This window comes from Gorilla gorilla, chromosome 5 (assembly GCF_029281585.2).
Source record: "Gorilla gorilla gorilla isolate KB3781 chromosome 5, NHGRI_mGorGor1-v2.1_pri, whole genome shotgun sequence".
NCBI lineage: Eukaryota > Metazoa > Chordata > Mammalia > Primates > Hominidae > Gorilla > Gorilla gorilla.
In genome coordinates this window covers 162797446-162821633 of record NC_073229.2, presented here as the reverse complement: position 1 = coordinate 162821633, position 24188 = coordinate 162797446, and positions in this window count along the sequence as shown.

Here is a 24188-nt window from a genome sequence, read left to right as displayed (position 1 = left end):
TGTAGCTCCAGGTAGAGTACCAGACTCATATATCCAGCCTCAGTGACCCAGAGTCATCTGTGTCATACAATGAACGCTTACATTTGCCCTCCTTCCCTTCTCTTTTCTCTGATTCTTGTTGCTTTCAAATCCTTGCTTTTCAAAATGTGGTCCATGACACATCAGTGTCACCTACGCTTGTTAGAAATGCGGAGGCTCAGGCACCACCCTAGACCCACTGAATTAGGATCTGCATTTTAACAAGCTGTCTAGGTGATCCTGTGCATGTTAAAGGTGGAGATGTACTCTCTTAGCCTCCACCATTGCTGCCACCTCTTCACAGCCAATCAATCAATAACATCAAAGATTGTACCTCTTTGATGACCTCTTGTATTAGTCTGTTCTCACACTGTTATGAAGAAATACCCGAAACTAGGTAATTTATAAAGGAAAGAGGCTTAACTGACTCACAGTTCCACATGGCTGCGGAGGCCTCAGGAAACTTACAATCATGGTGGAAGGCAAAGAAGCAGCAGGCACCTTCTTCACAGGACAGCAGGATGGAGCGAATGCAAGCAGGGGAAATGCCAGACGCTTATAAAACCATCGGATCTCTTGAGACTCACTCACTATCACGAGAGCGGCATGTGGAAAACCACCCCCATGATCGTTACCTCCACCTGGTCCTACCCTTGAGACATGGAGGTTATTGGGATTATGGAGGTTACAATTCAAGATGATTTTGGGTGGGGACACAGCCAAACTATATCACCTCTGTAATCAGGATTGTGAGTTTGGCTTGTAAACTGTAAAACAAAGGGAGAGACTGAGGAGATGTAATAATTTAAGTTAGGAGTAATAATTTCAGGAGAGCTATTGTACAACATGATGACTATAGTTAATAACAATGTATTGTCTTCTTCAAAATTGCTGAGAGAGTAGACCTTTATTCTCACCACAAAAAATAAGTATGTGCGGTAATATGTTAATTGGTTTGATTTAGCATTCTATAATATATACATATATCAAAACATCATGTTGTACACCATATTTTATGAATTAAAATAAATAAACGAATAAACAAACCAGACAGACACTGTAGAGGGATAAGCTCCCTGTACCTCTCTGTTGCACTCCGGGCCCTGTTGTCTCTTCGTCTCCTTCAGTCATTTACCTGCCTGCCTCTCAGTTTCTGAGCAGAGCTCCCTGTCCACCCTCACTTCACTATGCCAGTGCAGGCCTTCATTTTCTGTGCTCTGAATGACTGTAAGGGCATCTAAACTGGCCTTTTGCCCACATTCCCATCGCATTGTTCTCAGATCCACGTCATTAATGCAATGATTTTGCAAATCCAAATTGCACACCTGCTCAACATCCTTGGTGACTTCATCACTTGCTGTCCTTTTTTCTAAGTGGCTTTCTGAACATGCCTGGCTGTTGCAGGGCCCTGTATTATGCGTGTGTTACTTTCCCATATCCCCTTTTCTCATTTCCTTTTCTTTGCTTAGAATTCACTGTAGTGTTACCTACTTTATCGCCTCTGCCCTGCGCTCCATTACTTCTGTAGCAGCCACCCAAAGGAATGCTTAGTGTGTGCTGTGCCTCTCCCACACTAAAATGTGAACCCCTTGGGAGCAGGAACTGCATTTATATTTATCTCTGATATCTGGTGTACCAAGCATAGGCTCTGATAATTATAGTGAGTAATCAATAGATGTTTGTCAACTTGCATTGGTTACACTGACTAGGAAATTTCATTTGCTTTCTTGGAATTACTAAAAGATAGCTAAGTATTTTTTTTTCCCCTTCTGAAATTCAGGTACACATAATTAGATTAATTGTAGTCCTTGGCCTATGGCAGATTTTTACCTTTGGTCCATACTTGCCCCCACCTTTGTTTTATTTAATATTAAATTAATGTACCCTCATGAAACACCCCCACGTGGGAACCAAAAGGTTATTGTTTTTTTCTTTCTTTTTTGAGACAGAGTCTTGCTCTGTCACCCAGGCTGGAGTGCAGTGGCACGATCCTGGCTCCGGGTTCATGCCATTCTCCTGCCTCAGCCTCCCCAGCAGCTGGGACTACAGGCGCATGCGGCCACGCCTGGCTATTTTTTTTTTGTATTTTTAGTAGAGACTGGGTGTCACCGTGTTAGCCAGGATAGTCTCGATCTCCTGACCTCGTGATCCACCCACCTCGGCCTCCTGAAGTGCTGGGATTACAGGCATGAGCCACCACGCCTGGCCAAAAGGTTATTGTTAATCTTTACCTATGCACTTCTTCATATCATTCCCTCCTCACCTTCTTCCTTCCCCATCCTTCCTTCCTTGATGATTTCTTCTTGAATTTCCTGTTTGCTGTAAGATACTCCGAAGTTCTTCGATTTCATTATAGCTAGCTTTTTTTGAATGCCTGCTACATAGGAGGGTGGTCACTTTCACACACCTTACCTCATTTAATCTTCACAGGATCCCTGCAAATTAGGTGGCATTATTCTCATTGTGCAGAGGCTGAAGCTGAGGCACTCAAGCTGACACATTTCTCCAAGTCACATACATGGCAGGAGAGGGATCTGGACCTAGTGCTGCCTCCTTGCTAGGGCTGGCCCTGAAGCATGGCCTTTCTGTGACAGTGACAGTGGGATTGTTCCTTTACTCTGGGTTTTGTACAGACTGGGTATATCTGGGACTGCCCCCTTACTTTTGGTTTGCATGCATATTTTTTTGGATAGCTAATCAATCACATTTGAGGCAGACAGATCATGAGGTCAGGAGTTGGAGACCAGCCTGGCCAACATGGTGAAACCCCATCTCTACTAATTCAAAAATTAGCTGGTCGTGGTGGCGCACACCTGTATTCCCAGCTATTCAGGAGGCTGAGGCAGGAGTATCATGTGAAACTGGGAGGTGGAGGTTGCAGTGAACTGAGATTGAGCCACTGCACTCCAGCCTGGGCAACAGAGCAAGGCTACATCTTGGGGGAAAAAAAAAATCAATGATACTTTCTAAAAATAGGAAGTTCATTGTATTTTAATTTAACTTTTTTACATTTGAAAGATTTCATAACAAAAGTGACCAGATATAATGGAGATCTTTGTGTTATTCTCCACTATTCTTTCAGTGTTTGCATTTTTCTTGCTTTGGTCCTTCTGGGATGGACTTAAAGCTTTGACTTTCCATGGAACTAAATTGGATGATAATGAATGATGCATACTTATTATAGACAGTTTTGAACTTTCATATGTTTGACTTGCATACCATTTGTAGCAAAACTAACCCTTTTCAGCAATCTCTTTATTCAGGATTCCGTCTTCAGGTTTCTCAACTAATGTTAATAGAGCAGCAGTGTCTGGGGGAAGCTGGCAGGGGGGCAGGAGCCAAGCAAGCATGGTGGTGCCACTGGGGCCTGGTGTGTCCAACTTTCTCCTCCTTCTTACTTCTCCCTTATCCCCCAACTAGCACCTTGGAGTCCTACAGCGTGTCCCCTCACTCAACCCATCTGTCCTCCCCAGCTGCAGTTTCTGTGTGAAGCCAGGTGGAATTGCTCTCTCTTTACTCCTGCTCTAGATTACCATTGTGTGGGATGATGTTTGAAGACTGGAGACTGGCTCAGAGGATGTGGGAGGGTCGGGCAATTGGGAGGTCCATCTACTGTAGTCTCAGTAAACATTGCCACACGCTGCTGGGGCAGATGGAAGTTATATTTACTGGCACAGTTAGAAGTATTATTATATGTTTTTTTAAGTTCTAGAATTCTCTCCTTGCAGAATGGAAAAGTGTATTTGTTCTAATGTTAGATGTTTTTCAACATGCTTTTGGATTGTTATATACAGATAAAGGAAGTGCTTCAATTTCCATTTTTTCCATTAACATTTTTAGTAAAATTGTTTAATTCTTCTCATTTTATGTTAGCAACCACCAACCATATTGACCTATTTTCTAGAAATGATATAAAGTTTAGCTTTTTGACTTTGTCATATTTCATCATTGTAGTAATATAATCCTTTGTGAAGTTCTGTCCTTACCCCTTACACTTCTCAAAAAAACAACTAATGTTATAAATAATTGTATTAATAACATTTTGCTCACAGTAAATTCCTTTTGGGGAAGGCCTGAGTTTCATTCATAAACACTTTTTACCTTATTGCTTTTGTTGTGCCTTTCTCAGATGTTGATCTGTTGACAAATTGCTTCAGATCATTTAGGTCATGAAATATTTTTCTTGTTTCAAAAAAAAAGGGCTTTGCCTCACTGCTGGGCCGGTGGTGACTACTTGCCTTGTGCAGATTTTCTTTCAAGCTCTTCTTTCTCTTTACCTAAATCTGAAGGATTCTTTTGTTTCCATCTTAAATATTGTTATCTCATCTTCTTTCTTGGCAGGTGCTAAGGAGTATCTTTAAAAAAAAATGAATACAGTTTAAAAACTGATTATTAGCTTATGGTTGTTTTGTTTTTGCTTTTGTTTGAGTGGTTTTAACTTGGAGATTGCTATTTTTTTTTTTTTTTTTTTTTGTGATGGAGTTTCGCTCTGTTGCCCAAGCTGGAGTGCAGTGGCACGATCTCAGCTCACTGCAACCTCCGCTTCCTGGGTTCAAGCAATTCTCCTGCCTCAGCCTCCAGAGTAGCTGGGACTACAGGCACACGCCACCACGCCTGACTAATTTTTGTATTTTTAGTAGAGATGGGGTTTCACCATGTTGGCCAGGATGGTCTCGATCTCTTGACCTCGTGATCTGTCTCAAATTCCTGGCCTCAAGCAGTCCTACTGCCTTGTCCTCCCGAAGTGGTGGGATTACAGGTGTGAGTCACCATGCCTGACCACTCCTTTTTAAAAAACACCATGGAGAATGTACTATTTGTACACTCCTCAAACTTGGTTTTCCACTTAAACATATATTGTGGGTATCTTTAGCAGGTTCTTTAATTAGGTGGGAATAGTAGGTACGAAAAGTAATAGTCAACCAATCTCTCCCATAACTTCTGGATTTAATGATTTTTGTTCTACTTCTAAATTAATTAGCTTTAATCTTAGCACATTAAGGATTATGTGCTGCTCCTATAAATAGGTCTTGGTCTTGGGAAATCATGATGGACCAGTTGTTACTTATACTTTTTTTTTTTGAGACAGAGTTTTGCTCTTGTCATCCAGGCTGGAGTGCAATGGCGTGATCTCGGCTCACTGCAACCTCTGCCTCCTGGGTTCAAGCGATTCCCCTGCCTCAGCCTCCCGAGAAGCTTGGATTACAGGCTTCCACCACCACGCCCAGATAATTTTTGTGTTTTTAGTAGAGATGGGGTTTCACCATGTTGGCCGGGCTGATCTCAAATTCCTGACCTCAGGTGATCCACCTGCTTTGGCCTTCCAAAGTGCTGGGATTATAAGCGTGAGCCACCGCACCTGGCCAACATTTTTCATTTTATTTTAAGTTACCTGTGTCCTCCTCTTTCTTGCTCTCTTATAAGAGAAAAACGCAGAGGAAATGATAGGAACTCCTGCAGCAGGTTGAGTGACACCCAAGGCCCCAGGGGCTGAGGCAAATGACTTGGAAATGAGAGGGTCATGACATGTGGTCTTTAGCTTCTTAGGTGATTATGTATATTTTAAATGCCAAATGTGACAAATTAGATTTAGTAAACAATTATTGCTCAGCTGTCTGGATGTGTTGAAGTGCTGCCTCCAGTAGGCAGATCACTCTGTACAAGTCATTATTTCTTTTATATAAAAGTGTTTTGAAAGAGCAGACGATTCTAGATAGGCAGAAGAAAGAAGGGAAAATATTCTTCCCTTCCGTAATGGTGTTTATTTCCTTTTCTACCTTTCTCTTCTGAATATCATAGTTAAATGTGTTCACTTAAAAAAAAAACTGATTTTGTGTCTTGTTGCTAAGATATCATACATCTGTCTGGTCATATTAAGCAGGTGAGTAGCTTTTCTGCAATGACCTAAACAGCTAGTCAGAAAAACAGTTGCTCTCAGCTTAGTATATTTGTTTGAAAAGTGCTTCCCCTTTTAGATTGGATGGGACTCGAACACAACTACTGATGAGTATCCACAAATTGCCTGAAATCTTCTCAGGAATTCAAAACAGTGGTTTTAAATCAGGTTTTAATTGTGTGTCACAACCAGTTGGAGGAGCTTTTTGAAAATATACACATCTGTGCATCATTCTTGTCCTACTTAATCAGAATCCCCAGGGGTTGGGGCCTGGGCATGTAGCTATTAGCAAAATCTCCTTGGGTAGCTGATGTATAGCCTTGATTAGGAAGAACTGATTTAACAGGTATTCTTCCTTTAGCATTACCAAGAATGTTTGCATACTTTTTCCCTGCAGGAAGGTCCCTGTTATAAGTTTCTGTAAATTAATGCTTATAAAATCGTGGCATATAAAATTATACCCATATGAAAATATCAATATACTCTTAATGAATTTGCTAACAGAGGTTTTCTATTTTTGACACTTGACACTTCTTCTTAGCTGTCCCTCTGCATCTACACCTTGCTTCATGAGAAATGTTTGGTGGTGAGGTCCCATCCTTGTGCATCAGTGACGGCTGCAGATGTGAGAATCAAGCTGCCATCACCTTGCAGTTCCCTGCACCCCACTGGGCATAAGTCATTTGGAACAGTGATGGACTGTGTTGAGATCTGACAGGGAGAGGGACACACATCGTTCCATGGGACTCAGCCTGTCCTCCAGGAGTAATGAGAACGCAGTACCTGCAGTTCCATAGAATTCTTGACCTTCTCAGAAGCTCTGTCAAGCTTAGCTAATAGTCGTCTAATATCTTCATTGTGTTTGTGTATGTGTGTCTGCGTGCACATTGTTCTCATTGTCTATTTGTTCCACAAGCATGCATTCCTCTTCTCAGCAGTCCTCAACATGAAGGATTCATGTTGTTCTAGAAAACAGTGTTTGCTCTATATACAAATACTGGACAGAGGGAGGAATAGATTAATAGATGAGCAAATGAAAGTGTACTTGATGCCTTTGAATTAGTGGGGGTGAAAGGGGAGAGACAGTGTGAGGCAAAGAAACTGACCTTTTCAGTGAGTCTAGGAAGTAATGTGGATTTCATTAGGGCGTGCAGAATGCAGTTTGTCTTCTTCCCTGCGAGGTCTCCCTTGTAGCAAACAGGAGCAATGGCAACTTCATGTACATGTTACCTGTGTCCCTTCCCACCTCCTGAAAGATCCCCTTTCCGTCCCTGATTAGCCAACATTTTCCCTTATATGTAAGTCTTGGTCATTATGATATAAAAGTCCCATTCTATATGTCTCACCATTGCCATGTGGTCACCTTTTCCTCCTCACCCGCTAGTTACTATAGTACTTGAGTTGCCCTACCCAGCTTTTGCACTTAATTATAGTTGCTCATGATTTGCTTATTGCTTTATGTGAACCATATAATTTATCTTCCCAAATAGACAGTAACCTTTTAAAGAATAGTGCTGCATTTTAGGCTACTTCTGCATTTCCTATTGCACCTAGGAGAGCCATGCCGGTACTTCCAGGTCCTTCTGAGAGCTGCTGGGAGCACTTCCTTTAAGCTAGTGTCTTAATGGGTGGTTGACAGAGTAACCTCTACCCCTGACTGCTCAGCTCTAACAACATAACTTGAGTCCATTGTGTTTCTTTGACCTGGTTCTGGCAGATTAGGCTCTTTTCTTAGACAGTTTACTTACAGTCTTGGTAGGAGGAGGTAGGGATATAGACTTGTTTCAAAAATTCTAAAGATCTAGCAAGACCTGTTCTGGCCTCTCCCCTTGGGTTCAGGTGTTGTCAGGTGGGCTCTATGATCTGGTTTATCCAGACTTGGTGGAGCACCCCTACACGTGCTAAATGCTGACCCAAATACTTGGGATGGGAAGGTACACCCAAATCAGCTTTCTGCTTTGTGCTCTCTCTTGCTCACTTGCTCTCTCTCTCTCTCTCTCTGTCTGTCTCTGCCTGCCCCCTTGTTCCCTCTTCCTCTCTTCCTCCCCCTTCCTCTATTTACTTGTTCCTACCACCATCCCAAGAGTTTGTAATACCACAAACTGGCTTGTACTGCCCCTGCTATAAATGTTGCTACTCATCCGAGAGAGTATTCTCCTTGAATTAACTGTTGTTCATTGACTAATATCTTGGTGTTCAAGGAATACAATGTTGTAGGCTAAGTATCTAATATTTATGAAGTCACACTTTGAAAATTTAAACCTTAGGTAGCTGTGCAATAATAATTTAGGTGTGCCGCAATGTATATAGTCTGCATGTGGTCTCTTCAGCATGTATTTTAGAAATAATATTGATAAAAAAATTTGTGTATGAATTTGTTCATTATTTGCTCTGATCTCAAAAGACTAGCAAATCAGAATAGATTTATTATTTCTGGGACATTGGTAAATTTGATTAGAGCAAATGTTTTGAAATAGAGTAGTAATTGTTTTCTTTTCTGTTTTAAAAAATAAAGATGGGGTCTTTCTATGTTGCCCAGGCTGGTCTCAAACTCCTGGGCTCAAGCGATCCTTCTGCCTTGGACTCCCTAAATGCTGGGACTACAGACATAAGTGCCTGGGGAGTAGTAATCTAAGTCAGTACAGTTATAACCAGGAGTCACAGGTATTGATGTAAACTTGGGCATTGCCCCTCCATTCAGTTGGTATCCGTTTGGATTTGCATTTTCCTCCTTTTCCTGCTTCTCTTTTTATTTTAAGAACCTGATTTGGGACAGGTGCTGTGGCTCACGCCTGTAATCCCAGCACTTTGGGAGGCCAAGGCAGACGGATCATGAGGTCAGGAGATTGAGACCATCCTGGCTAACACGGTGAAACCCCCGTCTCTACTAAAAATACAAAAAATTAGCCAGGCATGGTGGCATGCGCCTGTAGTCCTAGCTACTCAGGAGGCTGAGGCAGGAGAATCGCTTGAACCTGGGAGGCGGAGGTTGCAGTGAGCTGAGGTCGTGCCATTGCACTCCACCCTGGGCGACAGAGCGAGACTCCGTCTCAAAAAGAAAAAAAGAACCTGACTTGCTTGCATGCTTGGGTTATTTCCATATAAAAAAGGTGTTTCCTAAACTGGTGTCTCCATTCATAGATAACCTGAATGTCTTTTTGTAGCCAAAGAAGATTGGGAGTATGTGTATGAATAGAATCATAATTTCCACCAGCAAAATAGCAATGTTGACAACAAGGGGCTGGAAAGCAACATTGTAAACATATGATAAGAGTGCCTTGAACAAGCAACAACAAAATTTTCCTCAAGTTGCTTCCTGGAGGGTGTGGGCTGGAAGGCTCTCCTGGCTGGAGAGACAATACGGATGGATGGCACTGACCTGGCTCATGCCCTGCTGCAGCCTGTGGGGCCTGAGGTTTCCATAATTTTGCAAGCCGAGACCTGGGGAGGACTGGGCTCTCTCATTCTTTCCCATCATCTTGGTGTTTGACTGTCTGAACTCAAATTCCAGCTTTGCCATTTGCCAGCTTTGTGATCTAGGGTAGTGGTCCTCAACATTTTTGGCACCAGGGACCAGTTTCTTGGAAGACAATTTTCCCACAGACCTGGGGTAGGGTGGGTGGGTGGTGGTGGTTGTTTCGGGATGAAAGTATTTCAACTCAGATCATCAGGCATTAGATTCTCATAAGAAGCATTCAACCTAGATCCCTCCCATGCGCAGTTCACAATAGGGTTCATGCTTCTATGAGAATCTGATGCCGCTGCTGATCCGACAGGAGGTGGAGCTCAGGCGGTAATGCTTGCTTGCCTGCCACTCACCTCCTGCTGTGTGGCCCAGTTCCTAACAAGTAACAGACCAGACTGGTACTGGTCCATGGCCTGGGGGTTGTGGACCCCCTGACATGGAGTATTTTATTTAAATTCACTGTGTCTCAGTTTCCTCGGTTGAAATGGGAATATGGGTAGTAGCTACCTTGTAGGGTCATTGAAAGGATTCAGTGGGTAACTTACTTAGAACAAGGCCTGCTTGTATAGTAAGCACTTGTTTCCTTGAGTTACTATGCAGCTGCAAGTAACAGATCCCAAACACCAGTGATTAACACTTGTGGATGTTTATTTTTCTCATGTAATGAGAAGTTCAGAAGTAGGCAGCTCAGGGCTAGGATGGTTTCACGAGGCCATCACCAGACTCCAGTATTTCCACTCGGCTTTCCTTAGTGTACGTTTGTCATCTCACAGTCACAAGTGGCTGCCTCATCTCCAGCATCATCCTTACATCCCAGCAGGAAGAAGAGGAAGGTCAGAGAGCAAATGGTGAGCACCGGCTGAATTGCCTCTCTTTATAAAGAGATTTCCTGAGAGCCTCACACATCAATTTCTATTTACACTACATTGGCCAAAATTATCTCACATGATCTTATCTATAAGGAAAGAAAGGAAGTATAGTTTTTAATTGAGCATGTTATCATTCCCCCAAACATCAAGGCTGTTATTGGTAGTAAGGAAGAATTAGAAAAGGGATATTGGGTAGGCAAACCAGCCATGTCTGCTGCAGCACTCAATATTGTTACCATAGAAATTGTCCTTGAATGTGGCTGTCCCTAGAGATAGGAACCTTGCAGGAAGAAGGTTTCAGGATTCTGATTAGGAATCATGGAAATTTGCAGAAGCAGCAGCATTCACTTCCAGGCCATCCTGCACTAAATGTGGGCCTACGACTGATCCATTCTACATCTTTCTCCTGCTTTCTCAACCTAATTCGCTTCCCCTCTCCTATTACTGCCCAGGGACTTAAATGTCATATCAAATGTCCTTATTCTGTTGCCTGCAAATTCCAGGGTGCTTTGGGGGAACACCTGGAGGCAGTGGCAGTCTGGTGGCCCCACTAGCACTGAAGGCAGGATGCAGGGCAGTCCGTTTATCCGCAAGACGTGGGACTGGACAGGTGGCATGGCCATGGGGGATTTGTCCAGTTCCAGCTCTCCACTTGCTGCACTTTTTCCTCCTCTAATCGAACACTTAGGTGCACATACTCCCTCAGTTTTCCTGGCATTCCATTCCCATGCTGCGTGTTGACGAAATGAAAAAGAGCCTTTGCCTGCATTTGTCAGCAGGGGAAAACTTGGCTCACACTCTCGGACCCAGGCATGGTGTTTCCCATCTGTGGTGGCCATCACTGACTGGAGCAGTGTGCTTCTAATACACATCCGTCAGGGGTTCTAAGCTTGGGGAAGGGCAGAAGGCCAGATACCATCATCTAAAACTCCACCTCGATCAGAAACAGTGAAAACTTTCTCAAGATGGGCACAACTACCTAAAATGTTGGCTTGGGCTTTGTTATAGGCTGGTTCACTAATGGCCAATATTTTGGCCTGCAGTTAGTTAAAAGCATAATACCAGCCAACCTTGAGGCAGCGTTCCATACCTGTTGGCATCATTTTATTTCCACTCCAGAATCAGCAAACTTTCCATTAAGAAAATGGGCCTGGTGTGGTGGTTTCTCAGGGTTTGCTTCAAATCTTTTTCTACTTCCATTAGCTCTCAATACAGAGCTACTGCAAATTCAATAAACGATGGCTCATGATGAAGGCATAAATGCTTTGTGGTCCGACTAAGACTAAAAGTGGTATCTCCATGCCCTTTCCTTAAAAAAGAGATAGTTTTCCTCCATCAAAGAGATTTGTATCAGCGAGGGAAGTTAATTTTTGAAAAAACTAAATCATTTAGTGATATTTAAACTCCACAAACTCACTCATTTTGTAAAAGGAAGATAGATTTTTAAAGTTCACAAATAGAAGGTAAGTGCTACTGTGTCAGGTTAGTTAAAAGGGAAGATGATTGAGAGGGCAGTGTGTCATTAATTTGTGTGTGTGTATACAGAAGCTTTCTCAGAGAAAAACATTCAAATATTACAATTCTCCTTGACCAACCCCTCCTCAGAGGTGACCAGTATTTTCACTCTCTCATGTATCTTCTAAGACTTTCTATGCATTTATATTTTTTCCATGGAAATTATCTTTAAAACTGTATATGGTATTATGCTGTGCATTATACAACTTTCAGCTTTTAACAATAGTATATCTTGAAGGTTATTACATACTGGTACATTTATACTTACTCTTTTTCATTGCTGCATATACCATGGTTTTAATCCTTCCCCGGGCACTTAGTTGTTGCTAATGCTTTTGTTTCTGGCTTTGTTTTTTGGGTATTAAAATTACGCAGTTCTTGTATTAGTGTTTCTGTACATATGTGTGAGTGTTTCTACTGGATAGATACTGAGAAGTAAAATATTTGAGGCAAATGGTATATGCATTTCAAATTTTAATAGATACTTCCAAATTTCCTTCTAAAGTGGCAATACTAATATACCCTCCCATCAGCAGTATGTATACAAGAGTTTCAACTTACTTTTTTTTTTTTTTTTGAGATGGAGTCTTGCTCTGTTGCTCAGGCTGGAGTGCAGTGGTGTGATCTTGGCTCACTGCAACCTCCGCCTCTTGGGTTCAAGCAATTTTCCTCCCTCAGCCTCCTGAGTAGCTGGGATTACAGGTGGCCATCACCACGCCTGGCTAATTTTTGTATTTTTAGTAGAGACGGAGTTTCACCATGTTGACCAGGCTGGTCTCAAACTCCTGACCTCAGATGACCCACCTGCTTTGGCCTCGCAAAGTGCTGGGATTACAGGCATGAAACACTGTGCTTGGCCTCAACATATTTTTTAGTGTCGCATTTATTTCTAGGTCTTTAGGCAGCCTTTATTTTTTTATTTTTATTTTTATTTTGTGTTGGAGTCTCGCTCTTTCGCCCAGGCTGGAGTGCAGTGGCGTGATCTCAGCTCACTGCAAGCTCCGCCTCCCGGGTTCACGCCATTCTCCTGCCTCAGCCTCCCGAGTGGCTGGGACTACAGGAGCCCCTCGCTGCGCCCAGCTAATTTTTTGTATTTTTAATAGAGACAGAGTTTCACTGTGTTAGCCAGGATGGTCTCGATCTCCTGACCTCGTGATCCACCTTCCTCAGCCTCCCAAAGTGCTGGGATTACAGGCGTGAGCCACCGTGGTGGCATGGCAGCCTTTAATGTTTACCTTTTGCATACATTTCTATTATATGGTGTGTTCTAGGACTACAGTTAGCACATACCTATTTAGTAATGCTTTACTTTGAAATAGTGGTAAATATGAAATCATTCCTATACCACTGAAGCAGCAACAGCACACTGAGAAATTGTGTCACCTTTAAGTCTCTCTCCTTTAGTGAGGCATATGTGAAACACTATTAAAATGCTGCCTGTTGATTGCTATTTATAGTTGACACTGATGGTTTCCTACTAAGCATTCATCTTCCCAACCCTTTTCTTATTAGTAGAAGCCCCTGCCTCCTTTTTCTTCAGAAAAATGACCCCAATTCAGAGATGAATTGTTGAAATACCATTCTCCTTGCCACTTTTCTTTTTTTTTTTTGGAGACAGTCTCTCTCTGTCACTCACTAGAGTGCAGTGGTGCGATCTCAGCTTATTGCAACCTCCACCTTCTGAGTTCAAGTGATTCTTCTGCCTCAGCCTCCTGAGTAGCTGGAATTACAGGCATGCGCCACCACACCCGGCTAATTTTTGTATTTTTGTTAGAGATGGGGTTTCACCATGTTGGTCAGGCTGGTCTTGAACTCCTGACCTCAGGTGATCCACTCATCTCAGCCTCCTAAATTGCTGGGATTACAGGCATGAGCCACTGCGCCCAGCCAATAATGCCTTTATTTTCGGATGCAGGGAGGCCACCTGTCTCATTCTTGGCTTCTCTGGCTTTTGGAATAGATGAGTAAGTGTGGACAAATGCCCCAGGTCTAGCCATAGTTACCTATGAGTCTTTGGGTGGAACTATCGGGATAGGATGAAACTAACACAAAGGAAAATGGAGCTGAGAAGGAGTTCTGTGATCACCTGTTGTTTGCTTTCTTTTCTTTATATATATATATATATATATATATATATATATATATATTTTTTTTTTTATTATACTTTTAGTTCTAGGGTACATGTGCGCAACGTGCAGGTTTGTTACATATGTATACATGTGCCATGTTGGTGTGCTGCACCCATTAACTCGTCATTTACATTAGGTATATCTCCTAATGCTATCCCTCCCCGCTCCCCCCACTCCACTACAGGCCCCGGTGTGTGATGTTCCCCACCCTGTGTCCAAGTGTTCTCATTGTTCAATTCCCACCTATGAGTGAGAACATGCTGTGTTTGGTTGTTTGTCGTTGCGATAGTTTGCTGAGAATGATGATCTCTGGGCTCTTCACATTTTGTTTGTCTTCTAAGTTGTGGTTTTAGTATTTGCTACTGAATGCCTAACATATTGCCTCCAAATCTAGCTTTTCTTGCTCCTCACGTTTTGGTTGGCTCGGAAGGGGACATTTTGGGATGAGGCATTGGTGGAGCCCTGTGGGAGCAAACAGCCAGCCTCTTTCTTGTGGAAGTTGAAACAGGTGGGTGTGATATGGGGAAGAAAAGTGAGAATTTCCTGTAAACCCTCAGGCTCAACATCATAAAGGAGTGTGGCAGGGGGCCTAAGATGCATCATGCAACTGAACACATCTGTGCCTTAAAATGGACATTTCATAGAAGGATGGCATTGATGGTAGTCACCATCTACTACTACAGCCATACTGGCAATATTAATAACAATGAAAATTATTGAGTATTGGTGCCTGCCAGGTGCTGTGCTGAGCACTTTACATTTATGATCTCACTTAATCTCTGTAATAATGGTCTGAGATAGATGACATGGATAGCACTATTTTTTTTTTTTTTTTTTTTTTTGAGACAGAGTCTTGCTCTGTCGCCCAGGCTGGAGTGCAGTGGCGCAATCTCGGCTCACTGCAAGCTCCGCCTCCCAGGTTCACACCATTCTCCTGCCTTAGCGTCCCGAATAGCTGGGACTACAGGTGCCTGCCACCAGGCCTGGCTAATTTTTTGTATTTTTAGTAGAGATGGGGTTTCACCACGTTAGCCAGGATGGTCTCGAGCTCCTGACCTCGTGATCCGCCCACCTCGGCCTCCCAAAGTGCTGGGATTACAATTACAGGCATGAGCCACTGCGCCCGGCTGGATAGCACTATTTTTTAGAGGAAAATGAAGTTAGGAAAGTTGGTCAAGGCCACATGGTCAGTTGTAATGGTGGGGCTTGAGCAGCCTAATTCTTGGGCTGTGCGTGAGCCCCAGCGGTGCATTGCCAGCTTTCCCAAGCAGCTTCGACTCTGCGTCTCACATTCTTCCTGACATCCACATTCCTCCATAGCTTTGGTCCCAGCTCACCCTTGCACCATGTCCAGCACCATTTCTATGAGCTTTGACCTATGCATTCTGCCCACCCTTGGAGGCCTAAGCAACATCCATTTGCTTGTCTGCCTTTCTTAGCCACTTTATTTGTAAGTAATATATTTATTGGGAACTCTCCAGCACATATTGTCTGTATCAGCATTTCTTAATCTTTGGGGATCGTGGACCCTTTACATAGGCATTATTCTCCCTAACAAAAAAAGTGTATATAGTGTATGCATGTAAATTTGCATGCAATTTCATGGAGTTACAAATACTCTGAAAACCAGTTTCTCTTTACATGCCTAGCATCTTCTAGTAACCAACAGAGTAGATGGGCAAGACAGTGGGGTTGAATGAAATGTTCCTGTCGTGTAAATGTCTTTCCTGTGTTTAAGATTTCTTCCTAATCCCCTAAAAGTGAGGGATGGTCTCAATCTTTGAATATATTTGTATATTATGATATAACTGGCACAGTTATTTGTCTTATAAATTATGGAGCTTTGTTTGTAGTGGCAGTTGAAGGAGGCCGCTCTGCTTTGATTTTTGCCAAATTATTTTCATTACAAGTAACTGCAGTTCGTAGTTAGTAGTCATTGATCAGGAATTTTCTTTATGGGAAGTTAACTGGACAAAGTAGAAATAAAATTTTCAGTATGGATAACAAGTTTTATCAAACTTAAGAGGCTCAAGAAAGGATTTTCGTGCTACAGATCCTACTGTATTTTAATGATGCCTATTTTATAGAGAAAGCAGGAATTATTGAGTTCACATTGAGTTGAAACTCATTTTAAAATTTTCAACTCCATTTTTTATCTGTTTCAACTGACTTGGACATAGAGAACTTGAAAATGACCTTATTTCTTCCAAGGCCAACTGTTAAAATTCTGCTTCATGTATGAATTACAGCTTTTGTGTTTGGATTATTGGTGCTAAGATTTAGAATCTTGAGGCTATCTCGTTGGAAACTGACTTCCTTTATCTCAGAAATTACTCAGTATGAGAAACATGTCATTCAAAGTAATTTTCGTGATTTTCTGACAGCAGACATGTTAGTGCCTTTCAAACAAACTAAAGCCTTCATTTAGTAAGATTTATCATCTCGCTAGCTAAAATATGTCCTTTGAGAAAGTGTTTTCTTGGTCTAGAATTCTTTTGTTGGGGCTCACTGTTGCAGAAGAGTGTTCCCTGCTGCGCAGTTCCGCTTGGTCCTGCAGCTAGACAGTGAGCGGAGCTGACAGGGTTGAAGGTTAGCATCCTAGGACTTGGGGGAGCTCAGCCCTTCTGTTGGGGTGCATGGGAATGCCACAGTGTCTCGCAGGAGGACCTCTAAGGTCCAAAAGAGGCATCCTGCTCCCTCCTTCTGTCACTTATCTTTGGAGTCTCAGTCATGAAACTTTTGATTCTGTTTCTTAGGAGGTATGAATTTGAAGACATTACAAAGCACCCATTTGGTCTCTTGAATATAATTCCTTGGAGTAGTTGTCCTTCTGAGACAGAAGCATTTAACTTCAAAGCCTCATGGGAAGGAAGGAAGCCCACAGGAAACCCCACTCTGATTATGACTCCCGGTGGTCCTTGCATGTATGAGGCATTGGCCACAGCTTTTGTTCTTGCTTTTGTTCCATGTACCACAACTTGTTTTTCTAGAGTTCCCCAAGCTTTTGTATGCTGAAGAAAAAAATCAAACCATCACAATTTTAATCCTGATCATATTCCATCTCACTTCCAACTCAACTTCATAAAAACATGCACAGTTTTAAGGTGTGGTGTGCTAAATTGAAAATTACATTGCTATAATATTCTTTGTTTGCTTTTTTTTTGTTTATGAACCAGATGAAGTAGTTTGACCTCTCACTTGTTTCAAGGCTAATCTGGGTAAATACTTTTGTTTTTGTTTTTTTGGTTGGTTTTGTCCGATGATAGTATATTTAGAAATAATGTTCATAGCAATAAGGTCAGAGACTTGTAAGAGGGAGACTGACTGATTCATCTTTCTGTTGACAGCATTAACACCATAGCTTGTGTTCAGTGAATGGATGCATTTATTACTTGAGCACTTAAGAGTGTCAGGCGTGATGCTAATTTCCAGAGATCCAAAGTTGAGTGAATTGGAAAAGGGAAATAAAGAAGAGGAAATAATTCCCAAACAGTGTGGAGCATTACATACAGATGCATAGGTTTTGATGGTAGCACCTGGGGGCACCTCCTCTTTGAGGATGTCCTGTCTTAGCTGATTAAAGAAGTAGCATAGGGGCCGGGCGTGGTGGCTCACACCGGTAATCCCAGCACTTTTGGGAGGCCGAGGCAGGCGGATCACGAGGTCAGGAGATCGAGACCATCCTGGCTAACATGGTGAAACCCCGTCTCTACTAAAAATACAAAAAATTAGCCGGGTGCGGTGGCGGGTACCTGTAGTCCCAGCTATTCGGGAGGCTGAGGCAGGAGAATGGTGTGAACCTGGGAGGCGGAGCTTGCAGTGAGCCGAGATTGCGCCACTGCACGCCAGCCTGGGCAACAGAGTGAGATTCTGTCTCAAAAAAAAAAAAAAAAAAAAAAAGATAAAGAAGTAGCCAGATGAAGGTGGGGTAGGGACACTGCCAGTCACAAAAAGCATGGAGGCAATAAATGGCATGATTTTGCTGGGGAATATGGGCACTGGGGACACAATGCTAGGTGGCTGGTGTCAGGAGACCTATGAAGTGGGTCTGTGATGAGGGCCCTTGTCGTAGACGGCTTTGTAAAGCGTGCAGAAGAGATTTAATCCCAGCCTATGTAATTGATCAAGAATGGCAAGGGCAATATGCCGAAGCTGCTGCTGATTCTGTAAGCTTACTAAATCAACAGACATTTTAAAAGTCCATCGTCCTGGATGCCGTGGGGCTTAGTATCATTTTGTTATTTTGAAATGTTGTGATGATGGAGTTGATGAAATTAATTAAGCATACTCTATCGCAGATGGAAATGAGACAGTGGTAACAGTTCTTTCTCTGTGGGGAATGAAGTATTTTGGTTGCAAGAAGAGGAGGAAGGTGCCAACTCTTTCCTCTGCAGCCTCTTCAGGCCAGAGGAGCCTGTGTGGGTTGTGATTTGTGGGTGGCTTGTCATTCTGTGGGTGGCAGGCACAGCAGGGGGCTGTGAGAATGCAGGAACAACTTGTATACACAAAGCACTTTGCAGTTTTGTGAAGCCCCTTCATCCATGTTATTGATTCTGAGCTCACAAAATCCGTATTTAAAAAGCAGAACAGCAGACCTCTCCAGTTATTCCTATAGTTGAAGTTCAGAGAAGTTAAGTGAGCTGTTCAAGGATATGCAATTAGAAATCAAAGGATATTACATAAACCCCAAATTTATGACTCTCGTACTCACGCACTTTCCACATTACCACACTTCTGCCTTGCTTGCTAGCTATTCAAGAGACCTGGCCATTTTCCTCTCAAAACTACAAGTAGTTCCCTTCAGCAGAGACACTATTGAGTGAACAGATTCTTAACAGTGTAGAAACTTACCTTAATCAGATGAATATGGTGTTGAGTCTGTTCTCTGAAAACAAAATTATTTTAGTCATATGATGCTTCTCTTTGATGAATTGTTGCCTTTATATTTGTGCCTGATGTCTTAGAAATAGCTTTCAAATCAAAGTCGTGGTGGGGAGACACAATATGAGTGAAGCTGGAGCTAGAACAGTTTTAAGATAGCTGACACCTTTGTCTTTTTATGCTTTGAGCTGATGAAAATCTGTTCCGTTTTTGACTGCCACAGTATTTTAATTCTGGTAAACTTTTTTTTGTGGTGGGTGAGAACGTGAGAGTTTATATTTTTATTTGCCTATATGAAAAGGTAATTATACAAAAAAGAAATTAGCCAGGCCTGTTGGCGCACGCCTGTTGTCCTGGCCACCTGGGAGGCTGAGGTGGGAGGATTGCTTGAGCCCAGGACGTTGAAGCTGTCGTGAGCTGTGATAATACCACTGCACTCCAGCCTAGGCAACAGAGCAAAACCCTGTCTCAAAAACAAACAAAAAAGGTAGTTAGATGAGTACATGCGAAAAATGGTGAAATCCAAGTCAGGTCCATTGTCTAGTTAATTGTGCTTCGTGCCAGTCGCAGTGCAGGTTATGTAAGATGTTACTGTTGGGAGAAGCTGAGTGAGGAGTGTACCAATCTCTGTACTATTTTGGCAATTTCTTGTGAGTCTATAATTATTTCAGAAGAAAAGGTAAAAGAAAAGTAATTAGGATATGTCAGTCAAGTAAGTCAGATATTTTCCTTAAATTTGAAACAATTTGTCATGACTAAATTGTAGTGCAGGCTGGGCGTGGTGGCTCTTGCTGTAATCCTAGTACTTTGGAGTCCGAGGCGGGCGGATCACTTGAGATCAGGAGTTGGAGACTAGCCTGGCCAACATGGTGAAACCCCGTCTCTACTAAAAATTAGCCAGGCTTGGTGGCACATGCCTGTAGTTCCAGCTACTCAGGTGGCTGAGGCATAAGAATCGCTTGAACCCAGGAGGCAGAGGTTGCAGTGAGCCGAGATCATGCCACTGCACTCCAGCCTGGGCGACAGTGTGAGACTGTCTCAAAAAAAATTATTTTAAATAAATAAATCATAGTGCAAATAACATACTCATCATTCATTCATTCATTCACCAGATAATTGTTGAGTTCTTTACTTTCTGCCAGGCATTATTTTAGTTGCAGATTCAGAGAGCTGTGCCTTATTGTAAGGGGTTAACCAGAAGGAGCCTTCCCTCCTTGCTTCTTAGTTGTAGAGCAGGGCTTCTTAACCCTAAGCTGTGGATTTTAGGGATAGCATTTGTGCTTTCTGCAGAAAGTATCCTTAGTGTTCATTAGATTTTTGAAGTTTAAGGACTGCTGCCTTAGATGATCACTTCTCATACATGGCTTTTCATGAATACAGGGAAGCCTCTGCCATTCTGAATGCATTAACCTTCTGATTAATTGTCTTTGGGAAACTTGAGCTTTGCAAGGTTCCTATCAAACTTCTTTATTTTTCTTTTTAGTTGACTGATTGGAAAGGTGTTGGATACTTAGAAACAGTTTGACTTCTGAAACAAAAATATTTAGAGCTACTTAAGTTGATCCACGTTAGCTCTGGGTGGTCAACTCACTTAGCAAAACTTAACGCTGATGATGAAGCTTCTAAAATGTTTTCGCAGGAGCTCTTGTGTACGTGTCATACTGAACACTGTATTGGTACTGAACACATTTTTATTGCCCCATCCATTCCAAGGGGCCAGTGTGCCTGACACATCTCTTTTATTCAGAGTCTGTGTGGTGTTTAAAATTAGTTCCAGGTAAGACTTAAAATTCATGATATGTTTTACACATTCTCTCTTTTATATGTGGTTGGTACAGGTATGTGATTTTTCTCTTAAAGAAAAATGAAAACCAATCTTAAACTTCCATCAAATTACATTGCCCTGCAACTATACATATTTTCCTTGGTAGCATTTAGTGTACCTGACATGCTTCTGTTTTAAAGGGATGAGATGCTCTTAGAATAAGAGGCTTAAAGTATGAGAAAGGGAGTTTGGACTAAAATAAGTCTGACTATATCTACAATAATTTATAGTGGTAATTTTCAAGTTTGTCTCCTGTCATTAGACTTTGAGCCCCTTGAGGGCAAGGCTGAGCTCATTTATGTCTGTTTATTCCTCGGCTCCTAGTGTGGGATCTAGCAGCCTGTAGGTGTTCAGGAATTGTCTGTTAAAAGACCTTCAAAACACTATTTACAGGTACCACCAAACCTCATAGTGCTCACCCAGGAATGCATGGGAAACCTTTACACTAATCAAAGATCCCTGTTGGCTAGAGCACTGTGTGTGGTGGTGTTTTTAAAATGCTCAGAATCCAGGCTGACACAGTTGGCTCATCCCTGTGATCCCAGCACTTTGGGAGACTGAGATGGGTGGATCGCTTGACCTCAGGAGTTCAAGACCAGCCTGGGCAACATGACAAACCTCATCTCTACAAAAAATAAAAAAAAATGTAAAATTTAAAAAAACCCCTCAGAATCCTCAAATGGTATAAATAATCCCCTCTCAACATACTCTTTGGCTTTAAAAGCTTAAAACTGATAGTTATATTTTGGCCATTGCTTAAGTAGCTAATTTGGGGAGTGGAAGGTATCTTCTTTCCATAAAAGAAAACCAGCAAACAACAATGTGAGCTGAATTAATTTTTGTTTATAATGTAATTTCTCTGTTTGTTTGGAGGGCTTTTTCTGCGGGTGCTTCATAGATTTAGCCATGATGATTTCCATTTTAGATTTATGAACTGTCCAGGAAGGAATCCTGTTTTAATTTGTCACAACACCACAGTCCCTCGAAGGCATGGATTCTTAATGCATCTGATGAGGAGAATGTAATTTTAAACACTTACACCTACCAATGATGAAAAGAACAAAAGGCATGCTATATTCAGTTCCAAGTGGATTCTCTTTATCCATGGGAAATGATAAATGCCCCATATTGTTGGGAAAAAAAATTAGATGAAACAAACATTTGTAAATCTAACAAAATTTGCATTTCCATGGAAACTGAAATTAAAAATACAATAACCGGCTGGGCATGGTGGCTCATGCCTGTAGTCCCAGCACTTTGGGAGGTTGAGATGGGCAGGATCGTCAGAGGTCAGGAGTTCAAGAGCAGCTTGGCCAACATGGTGAAACCCCTTCTCTACTAAAAATACAAAAATTAGCTGGGCGTGGTGGCAGGAGCATGTAATTCCAGCTACTCCGGAGGCTGAGGCAGGAGAATAACTTGAACCTGGGAGATGGAGGTTGCAGTGAGCTGAGATAGTACCACTACACTCCAGCCTGACGACAGAGTGAGACTCTGTCTCAAAACAAAAACAAAAACAGAAAACAATAACCATATTTGCACATAAGAAAGGAAATACTTAGGTATAAATCTAATGAAACATACAAAATCTGTATGCTGAAAATTACAAAATGCTGATAGATAAAATCAAAGACCTGAACACATGGAGAGACATATCATTTCATGGATTGGAAGACACACCATAGTAAAGATATCAATTCTCCTGCAAATTATTCTATAAATTTGACACAACTTTTAGTAAATTGATAGTGACATCAAAATAACAAGCTTAAAAACATAAGCCTGATATTTCATCTTCACATCTTAAAAATCCCAGCTTAATTAGTAGTTACCATTTTTCTGTATGCTGCTATCTCATTGTAGTCCTGTGAAATAATGATAAACTTATCGGCTTTATAGGTTTGCAGTCTGATAGATCTTTCAATGAAAAAGTTAAAGTGTGTACATTTTCTTATTCTTTAGCCTTAGTTTTTTGTTTTTGTTATTAAATAAATTCTTGAGTTTTTGTGATACTGTTGCTGGATTTAAGAAAAACTTTTTTTTTCTTTTTTGAGATGGAGTCTCGCTCTGTCGCCAGGCTGGAATCCAGTGGCGTGATCTCGGTTCACTGCAACCTCCACCTCCCGGGTTCAAGCGATTCTTCTGCCTCAGCCTCCCGAGTAGCTGGGACTACATGTGCGTGCCACCACATCCAGCCAATTTTTGCATTTTTAGTAGAGACAGGGTTTCACCATGTTGGCCAGGATGGTCTTGATCTCTTGACCTTGTGATCTGCCCGCCTCGGCCTCCGAGAGTGCTGGGATTACAGGCATGAGCCACCGTGCCCGGCCAAGAAAAACTCTTATAATCAGTATTAATCATTTTAGATTCACCTAAGAGTAAATTTTTTAAAATAGTACTCCTCTTGTATGAGTTTTCCGCATAACAGGTGCAATTGAGCAATAGCCACACAAGTGTCTAGGGATGGTGCTGAATGTGTAACAAAAGGTTAAAGGGTTTTCTAACAGATTGCCAGCAGTGTTTTACATTTCCTGAATGATCTAAGTGTTGGTTTAGCTTGGGACTGGAGAACATAACAGATTTAAAAAATAACAATGAATATGGTTGCTATGTCAGAATTAAAGAGTTATTTAAATAAAGTCAGGCCAGGGAGTATAATGAAAAGATTCCCAACAATCCTGGTGAGTTTTACTTTAGAAAAAATTCTGGGATAAGTGATTCAGATTTATAGTGGAACCAGATTTTATGTTCATTTCTTTCCAGTTAATCCAGATTCTATTTTATACATTTAGTACCTTAAAAAGTAAATGAAGGGACATACATTTGAATGGAATCCTTTGTTTTCTAATGAATTTAATGCTTTCATAATCATTATGAGAAAATACTTTCAAATGATTTACACATGATTTAGAAATGCAGGCAGCCCTTTCCAAGTGGTTATTGTATTCTGACACACAGTGATTTTTGTAGATATATCATGTTACAGAATGAAGTGGCCATTTTTGTCGGATGAATTTTCTAAAGAACATGTTGAAATATTGGAGGTTAGGGTTATTTTAAAACATGAGTTTCTTCTCTCACAAATTAAAGTGTTTGATCCCTATAATTGCCAGACTATAAGCTCTAATAGGGATAGTAAGATCTAAGTGTTGGTTTAGCAATGATATTAAGAAAATTTTAAGTATAGCTCTGAATTTAAAAGGTATTAATGTTATTTTTCATTTAAATTGATAGTAATTTCATGAGAAACAAATGGCTTAAACCCAGGGAAGCAAGGATTATAATTGATTTTTTTGAGCAATGTTCTCTTTTGGTTACAAAGTAAAAGGTAAAATAAAAGTTTAAAAGCATTTGGAAAGAATGTTCTTTGGTTTTTTCACTCAGTAACCTAAAGTTTAATGACCCTTTACAGTGCTGATAAACACTTAAATTTTTGCAGTAGGCATTGCTAGTTCAAACTGAAGGAAGGTTGCCGGGCTCATGCCTATAGTCCCAACTACTTAGGAGGCTAAGGCAGGAGGATCCCTTGAGGCCAGGAGTTCAAGGCTGCCCTGAGCCATCATTGTGCTACTGCACTCCAGCCTGGGCA